Genomic DNA, 8,868 nt, shown 5'->3' with positions numbered 1-8,868 from the left:
ATGGGCAGTGCTCCCTACAGAGCCCAGACCTGCCTGGGAGTCCAGCTTTGTCCTCTGCCAATCCTGCTTCCTCCCCCTGCCTTTCACAGGTTCAGCGATCTCCAATCAACTTGCACCCCAAACTCAGCCTCTGCTTCCTTAGAACCCAACCTGCAAGTGGCCCGCTCAAAAGCTACTGCTTTTTTCACTAAATTAAGAAGGAAAAGAAGGGTAAATCATACACTTACAAAAATACATTGTTTCAAAAGAAAGCAACAGATGAGCACGGGCTGTTCCAACTAATGAAAATCTTGTTTTCAGAAATCTGTTTGTCAGTTATTTGGATTGGGAGATACATTTTTCCAAGATGTATGCTGTTTTGAAGAAGGAGGTTGGATTCTGCATCAGTTTCCTAGGCCTGCTATAAGAAAGTAACAAAAACTGGGTGGCTTAAAACAACAGAAGTTTATAACCTCAGTTCTGGGGGCTGGAAGTCTGTAATCCAGGTGTCAGCGGGGCAGGTGCTCCTGTGGCGCAGCTGAGTAACTCCCATCCGTGCCTCTATCATTACACGGCCCTCTTTCCTCTGCGTCTGTCTTCACATGCATTCTGCTCTGTGTGTGTCTGTTTCCAAGTCTCTTCTTTTTTTTTTTTTAATAAAGAAACCAGTTCTATTGGATTAAGGACCTGCCCTACTGCGGTGTGACCTCATCTTAATTTGCATCTTAATTGTTCCTATTTGCAAATGAGATTAAATTCACAGGTACCAGGAGTTAGGACTTCAATTATCTCTTGTGGAGACTGTAAAGAAAAAACTCCTCCTAGGTGTTTCTTTTCTACTTGCAAAACTTCTGGCCACCAAATGCTGGGGGGAGCTGCCGGGTTTCCCCACACCAAGCAATTCTGCAACACCAGCTGGGGGTTCTACAATTCAGTTCAGTCCTGACACTACCTGGAGTTAGTGTCAGATCCCATAGTGTAAGGGCTCAATCCCACCCTCCACTACAGGTGCCAATGGCAAGTTCAGGTTGTTACCTGTGGTTCTTACCAACTGGCTGTAAATTGGAGGTTCGCATGACCCCCTCCTAGGATTTAATTAATTTACTGGAGTGGCTCACAGAACTCAGAGAAACATTTTACTTACTCGATTACTGGTTTATTATAAGGGTATAACTCAGGAATCGCCAGATGGAAGAGATGCATAGGGCAAGAGGTGTGGAGTTTCTAAGCCCCCTCCAGGCCCCATTCTCTCTGCCCCACCACGTGTTTACCAACCCGGAAGCTCTCTGAATCTTACCCTTTTTGTTTTTATGGAGGCTTCATTATATAGGCATGGTTGATTCAATCATTGGCCTGTCTCCTCTCCCCAGAGGTCGGGGGTGGGAGAAGGTAGGGAGGTAGGGGGATGCAATGAGGGTGGGGCTGAAAGTTCCAACCCTCTAATCACCAGGTTGGTTCTCCTGGCAACAAGCCCCCATCGTTAGGACCTTTCTAAGAGTCACCTCATTAACATACACTCAGGTGTGATTGAAAGGGGCTTTCTTTAGTTGCGGCGAGCAGGGGCTACTCTTCGTTGCAGTGCACGGGATTCTTTTGCGGTGGCTTCTCTTGTTGTGGAGCGTGGGCTCTAGGCATGCGGGCTTCAGTAGTTGTGGCATGCAGGTTCAGTAGTTGTGGCTTGCGGGCTTTAGAGCACAGGCTTAGTAGTTGTGGCGCACGGGCTTAGTTGCTCCGCAGCATGTGGGATCTTCCCAGACCAGGGCTTGAACCCGTGTCCCCAGCATTGGCAGGCGGATTCTTAACCACTGTGCCACCAGGGAAGCCCAAAAGGGGCTTTCTTAAGAATAACAAAAAATACTTGTATTGCTCTCATCACCTGGGAAATTTCAAGTGTTTGGAGAGCTTCGTGCAAGAACAGGGACAAACACCAAACTTAATATTTCTTATTATAAATCACAATATCACAGGGACACAATTCAATGCATGACAGATTCTGTCCTAGACTAGCTTACCAAAGCCTCTCTAAGCCCAATAATGCTGAACTACAGCAGAAACACAGAAAGCAATACTAATAGGAAATATTACCACCATCACCACCCAACTTGCTTGATTCCTTGAAGGTGGCTCTAGGCAGCAGCCTGTTGGGGGTCTTAGAGAAGAGAGGTGAAGAGAGTGACGTAATTTTAGATGTGAGAATGTAATAGGGAGGAACAAATCTGATTCCATATTGGATCTACTTCTTTTACTTTAACCTTTGTATTCTATTGCTTTTGCTAGAAGTTTATCACTAAAGGGAAAGTATACATAATGGCCCATTCCCAGGAACCCTGCCTCCCGTACCTCAGTGTTAAGCTAAAATGCCTTTGTTTAGCTCACAAGAAACATCTTGACCAGGTGCACCTGTAAATGGCTTCAGGAAAGAAGTAGGGCTTCCCTGGTGGCGCAGTGGTTGAGAATCTGCCTGCTAATGCAGGGGACACGGGTTCGAGCCCTGGTCTGGGAACATCCCACATGCCGCGGAGCAACTAGGCCCGTGAGCCACAACTACTGAGCCTGCGTGTCTGGAGCCTGTGCTCCGTTAACAAAAGAGGCCACGATAGTGAGAGGCCCACGCGCCGCGATGAAGAGTGGCCCCCGCTTGCCGCAACTAGAGAAAGCCCTCGCACAGAAAGGAAGACCCAACACAGCCAAAAAAAAAAAAAATAAATAAATAAATAAAGAAGTAATTAACATATCCCCTCTGGAGTCTGGCCGGAACCAGGAAATATTTGCAACAACTTATTGTCTTTTTCACTTTACCGCCTCAGCTACCCCTCTTTGTTCTGTAAAAGAAACTAGCATCCAAACCTGTGGAAGATGGTTCTTTGGGACAATAGTCCATCATCTCAGTCTGCTGGCTTTCCAAATAAAGTCTCTATTCCTTGCCCAATGACTCGTGTCTTGATTTATTGGCCTGTCATGCGGTGAGCAGTATGAGCCTGGAGTAGGTAACAAGAACAGGTAGAAGGTTGTGTGGTCTCTGGAGAGGAAAGAGGCTATACTGCAGGGAAGTAGGCAGATGTTTGGGAGGACACAGTGCTTAGTCCAGACTTCTTGCACCTAAAATCATACCAGGAACCTGGGTTGGCTTTATTAGCCAGGGGCTTTGGTTGAAGTGCAGGCTTGGAGTGGAGGAACACCGTCGTGGGGAATCTTACGGTCCAAGGTAATACCTCTACCGTGTCAGCGGCAGCCCCAGCTCCAGGAGCAGCTTGGAGAGAGATGTGTAGAGGTGGCAAAAGATGGGGTGAAGGTAGGGAAGCAGCCATGCAGCCAAAGGTAGGCACATGTGTATAGCTACATTCATGTAAAATATAAATATGGACACATTTAATCAAAACAATAAGTTCCTTGAACCAAAAAGAATCTCGGGCCAACATATGATAAAGTTAAGCATTTGTTAAAAGGTTTTCAAGTAGATCACTGTTACAAAGCTGGGGTTTGTCCAAGCTGGAAAACTTCCCAATAAAACAGTCTAGATATATAAGCACTTAAGAGGGTGCTCTCAGTAGGCCAGACAAATGTGCTGTTTCCCACACTGTACATGGAATTTTTATAGCTTATTTGTGGATAGAAAATAGCTTAAAATATTTGCAGGGACTTGTCCCTTCCTTCAGAAGGAGCTGTGGCTAATTAGAATTTCTGTTTTGTTTTGCTCCCTGACCTCTCAGTTGGCTTGTAAGCTAATAAGTGATGTTCAAGCTTTTTGTTTTGGGGCATGTAAGTTGTTTGGCATTATTTTGCATAAACACATCAAACATGGTGTTGAAATACTTTAAAGTTATTAGGCAATTGAATACATTGTTATTGTTTTCCTTAGTGGCCAATGGCTCATGTATTAAAACAAAGCTGTTGCCTCCTATGCGGTATTTTGGGATACATTAGTGATGCATTATTAACAGAGTTAGAAGTTTTTATTTTTAGACTTGGTTAAATTGGGAAAAGAAAAGGGTAGTCATGCAGGTGAAATTTAATAAAAATATATGTGGAACTAAAATGTAAATAGTTGGCATAATTTGAAGAAAGTTTTCACCTGAAATGTATAAGATAATCAGTCAAAAAATATATATTTTACAGCACATCTTCCTTTCACTGCTATTTTAACATTTGTGAGACAAAATAAAATTTTGTCTGAGTCTTTAAACAAAGTGTAAGCACTAGTCATAATTTGGTTGGGACCAAAAGTCCAGTTAGGTTCAACCAAATGTTTAAATGGAATGGCTCCTTAATTATCTGTACAGTGACATAAAGAAGTTGTAGCTAATTAGAATATACAGCATAAATTTTAACTCTTGTGAGTGTTAGCAAAGAGCTAGACACATTAAACAATGGATCTAGAAATCTACCTTCCTAAGGGTCTAAATTGGACTTACAAGATATAAATATAGGCAAGGATAAACTTCTGTACCATTAAAACATCTGGAAAATGAGTTTTGTGATAATACAGTAGTAATTCTGGGCCTCTTCCAAATTATGAAAACCTGTCATAATTATACTTCTGATTTATCAAGCAATTTGAAGTGCAATTTAGAAGGAAGGAAGGTGAACTGGAAATTACAATTAATTCAAGAATTCTGCCCTGTTCAGATGAATACCTGGGGTTGGAGTTGTGATGCTTTTTCTGAACTTTACCTGAATAATCATTAAATATAATTTGACATTTTGTAAGCAGCTTTTGGCAGGAAAGAGCTCTTTGCAGGAAAGAGCTCCCTGCAGGAGGCCCCTTTTGTCTTGACACTAACCTTAAGCCAGGCACCCCCCATGCTCTACTCATCTCCGGCCCAAGCACAGCTTTCAAATCTTTTGATCACACAATACCTTGCCTAATGTGTTGGTTCTTTCCATAGATCAAAGAAGTAGAAAAGAAGAATAAGGAATTAACAAACAACCAGATCTCTTCTCTAGCTTCCCCTTCAGTAAGCTCCCAAACTGTGTGAATAAGATAGCATCTAGAGAAAGATCACAAGAAGTCAACAAGCCTGCACACAGGCCTGCACACATTGTGGGATGGCAACAGCTCTGACCCCCATCTCAGTGATTAACTGAGATTACTTCCCTTTCTCCTTTTAAAAGCTTTCCTGGCCGAGCAGTATCTTTGGAGAATGGTTTTGGGGGGCACTGATTGCTGGCAGATTGCCGGCATTCTGATTAAAAGCAGTTTTCCCTTCTACCAACATTTGTCTCTCTCTAGAGTACTGATTTCTGAGCTGCAAACAGCCAGACCTGAGTTCGGTAACAATCTAAGCTTATCCCTGATATTAGTGAGGACTTGGGTTACTTTTCATTAATAGCGACATCTACGTGCAACTGCAAGGGCCACATTTTTCCTTGACTGACCAAGGAGAAAAACGTATGGTCATTATGAGGAAGAGGCACAAACAATCAAGGAATACTGGTGGGAGGGCCCAGTGGTATTGGGGATGAAGGAAACACACACAAAAGCATGGATCCTACAACTTCAGAGACAGAAGGTACCACTGAGGATCGCTGGTCCTGTGGACTTTTGCTGTGTACAGGGAGTTCTGTGGCTCTAAGGATCTTCCTTAAAGACAGTCACAGGGAATAAAGGGGCTGCCTAATGGGTGGAGCTCTGGGCACCCAACATCCTCTGCATCCAGAGAGGGTCCATCTGATTAATATATTTGAGTGCTGCATAAGGTTTTGTAAAAAAAAAAAAAAAAAAAGACTGCACTGTATGACATAACCATGTTTAAAAATCACACTAGTTTTTTTTTGAGTATAAGATGCTATTGAGGTAGGAACCAAGATGGCGGAGTAGAAGGACGTGCTCTCATTCCCTCTTGTGAGAACACCAGAATCACAACTAGCTGCTGGACAATCATCGACAGGAAGACACTGGAACTCACCAAAAAAGATACCCCACATCCAAAGACAAAGGAGAAGCCACAATGAGACAGTAGGAGGGGCGCAATCACAGTAAAATCAAATCCCATGACTGCTGGGTGGGTGACTCACAGACTGGAGAACACTTATACCACAGAAGTCCACCCACTGGAGTGAAGGTTCTGAGCCCCATGTCAGGCATCCCAACCTGGGGGTCCGACAATGGGAGGAGGAATTCCTAGAGAATCAGACTTTGAAGCCTAGTGGAAATTGATTGCAGGACTTCGACAGGACTGGGGGAAACAGAGACTCCACTCGTGGAAGGCACACAAAAAGTAGTGTGTGCACTGGGACCCAGGGGAAGGAGCAGTGACCCCAGGGGAGACTGAACCAGACTTACCTGCTAGTGTTGGAGGGTCTCATGCAGAGGCGGGGGGCAGCTGTGGCTCACCATGGGGACAAGGACACTGGCAGCAGAAGTTCTGGGAAGTACTCCTTGGCGTGAGCCCTCCCAGAGTCTGTCATTAGCCCCACCAAACAGCCCAAGTAGGCTCCAGTGCTGGGTTGCCTCAGGCCAAACAATCAACAGGGAGGAAACCCAGCCCCACCCATCAGCAGTCAAGTGGATTAAAGTTTTACTGAGCTCTGCCCACCAGAGCAACAGCCAGCTCTACCCACCACCATTCCCTTCCATCAGGAAACTGCCACAAGCCTCTTAGATAGCCTCATCCACCAGAGGGCAGACAGCAGAAGCAAGAAGAACTACAATCTTGCAGCCTGTGGAACGAAAACCACATTCACAGAAAGATAGACAAGATGAAAAGGCAGAGGGCTATGTACCAGATGAAGGAACAAGATAAAACCCCAGAAAAACAACTAAATGAAGTGGAGATAGGCAACCTTCCAGAAAAAGAATTCAGAATAATGATAGTGAAGATGATCCAGGACCTCGGAAAAAGAATGGAGGCAAAGATCAAGAAGATGCAAGAAATGTTTAACAAAGACCTAGAAAAATTAAAGAACAAACAAACAGAGATGAACAATACAATAACTGAAATGAAAACTACACTAGAAGGAATCAATAGCAGAATAACTGAGGCAGAAGAACGGATAAGTGACCTGGAAGACAGAATGGTGGAATTCACTGCTGCAGAATAAAATAAAGAAAAAAGAATGAAAAGAAATGAAGACAACCTAAGAGACCTCTGGGACAACACTGAACACAACAACATTCGCATTATAGGGGACCCAGAAGGAGAAGAGAGAGAGAAAGGACCCCAGAAAATATTTGAAGAGATTATAGTGGAAATCTTCCCTAACTTGGGAAAGGAAATAGCCACCCAGGCCCAGGAAGTGCAGAGAGTCCCACGCAGGATAAACCCAAGGAGAAACACACCAAGACATATAGTAATCAAATTGGCAAAAATTAAAAACAAAGAAAAATTATTCAAAGCAGCAAGGGAAAAACGACAAATAACATACAAGGGAACTACCATAAGGTTAACAGCTGATTTCTCAGCAGAAACTCTACAAGCCAGAAGGGAGTGGCACAATATATTTAAAGTGATGAAAAGGAAAAACCTACAACCAAGTTTACTCTACCTGGCAAGGATCTCATTCAGATTCAATGGAGAAATCAAAAGCTTTACAGACAAACAAAAGCTAAGAGAATTCAGCACCACCAAACCAGCTCTACAACAAATGCTAAAGGAACTTCTCTAGGCAGGAAACACAAGAGAAGAAAAGGACCTACAAAAACAAACCCAAAACAATTAAGAAAATGGTCATAGGAACATACATACAGATAATTACCTTAAACGTGAATGGATTAAATGCTCCAACCAAAAGACACAGGCTTGCTGAATGGATACAAAAACAAGACCCACCTATATGCTGTCTACAAGAGACCCACTTCAGACCTAGGGACACATACAGACTGAAAGTGAGGGGATGGAAAAAGATATTCCATGCAAATGGAAATCAAAAGAAAGCTGGAGTAGCAATACTCATATCAGATAAAATAGACTTTAAAATAAAGAATGTTACAAGAGACAAGGAAGGACACTACATAATGATCAAGGGATCAATCCAAGAAGAAGACATAACAATTATAAATATATGTGCACCCAACATAGGAGCAGCTCAATACATAAGGCAACTGCTAACAGCTATAAAAGAGGAAATCAACAGTAACACACTCATAGTGGGGGACTTTAACACCTCACTTACACCAATGGACAGATCATCCAAAATGAAAACAAATAGGAAACACAAGCTTTAAATGACACAAAAGAACAGATAGATTTAATTGATATTTATAGGACAGTCCATCCAAAAACAGCAGATTACACGTTCTTCTCAAGTGCGCATGGAACATTCTCCAGGATAGATGACATCTTGTGTCACAAATCAAGCCTCAGTAAATTTAAGAAAATTGAAATCATATCAAGCATCTTTTCTGACCACAATGCTATGAGATTAAAAATGAATTACAGGGAAAAAAACGTAAAAAACACAAACACATGGAGGCTAAACAATACGTTACTAAATAACCAAGAGATCACTGAAGAAATCAAAGAGGAAATCAAAAAATATCTAGAGACAAATGACAATAAAAACGTGACGATCCAAAACCTATGGGATGCAGCAAAAGCAGTTCTAAGAGGGAAGTTTATAGCTATACAAGCCTACCTCAAGGAACAAGAAAAATCTCAAATAAACAATCTAACCTTACACCTAAAGAAACTAGAGAAAGAAGAACAAACAAAACCCAAAGTTAGCAGAAGGAAAGAAATCATAAAGATAAGAGCAGAAATAAATGAAATAGAAACAAAGAAAACAATAGCAAAGATCAATAAAACTAAAAGCTGGTTCTTTGAGAAGATAAGCAAAATTGATAAACCATTAGCCAGACTCATCAAGAAAAAGAGGGAGAGGACTGAAATCAATAAAATTAGATATGAAAAAGGAGAAGTTACAACAGACACCGCAGAAATACAAAGCATC

This window comes from Balaenoptera acutorostrata, chromosome 7 (assembly GCF_949987535.1).
Source record: "Balaenoptera acutorostrata chromosome 7, mBalAcu1.1, whole genome shotgun sequence".
In the NCBI taxonomy this organism is placed as follows: Eukaryota; Metazoa; Chordata; class Mammalia; order Artiodactyla; family Balaenopteridae; genus Balaenoptera; species Balaenoptera acutorostrata.
The sequence above is the reverse complement of the archived record's forward strand: the minus strand, read 5'-3'. Positions refer to the sequence as shown.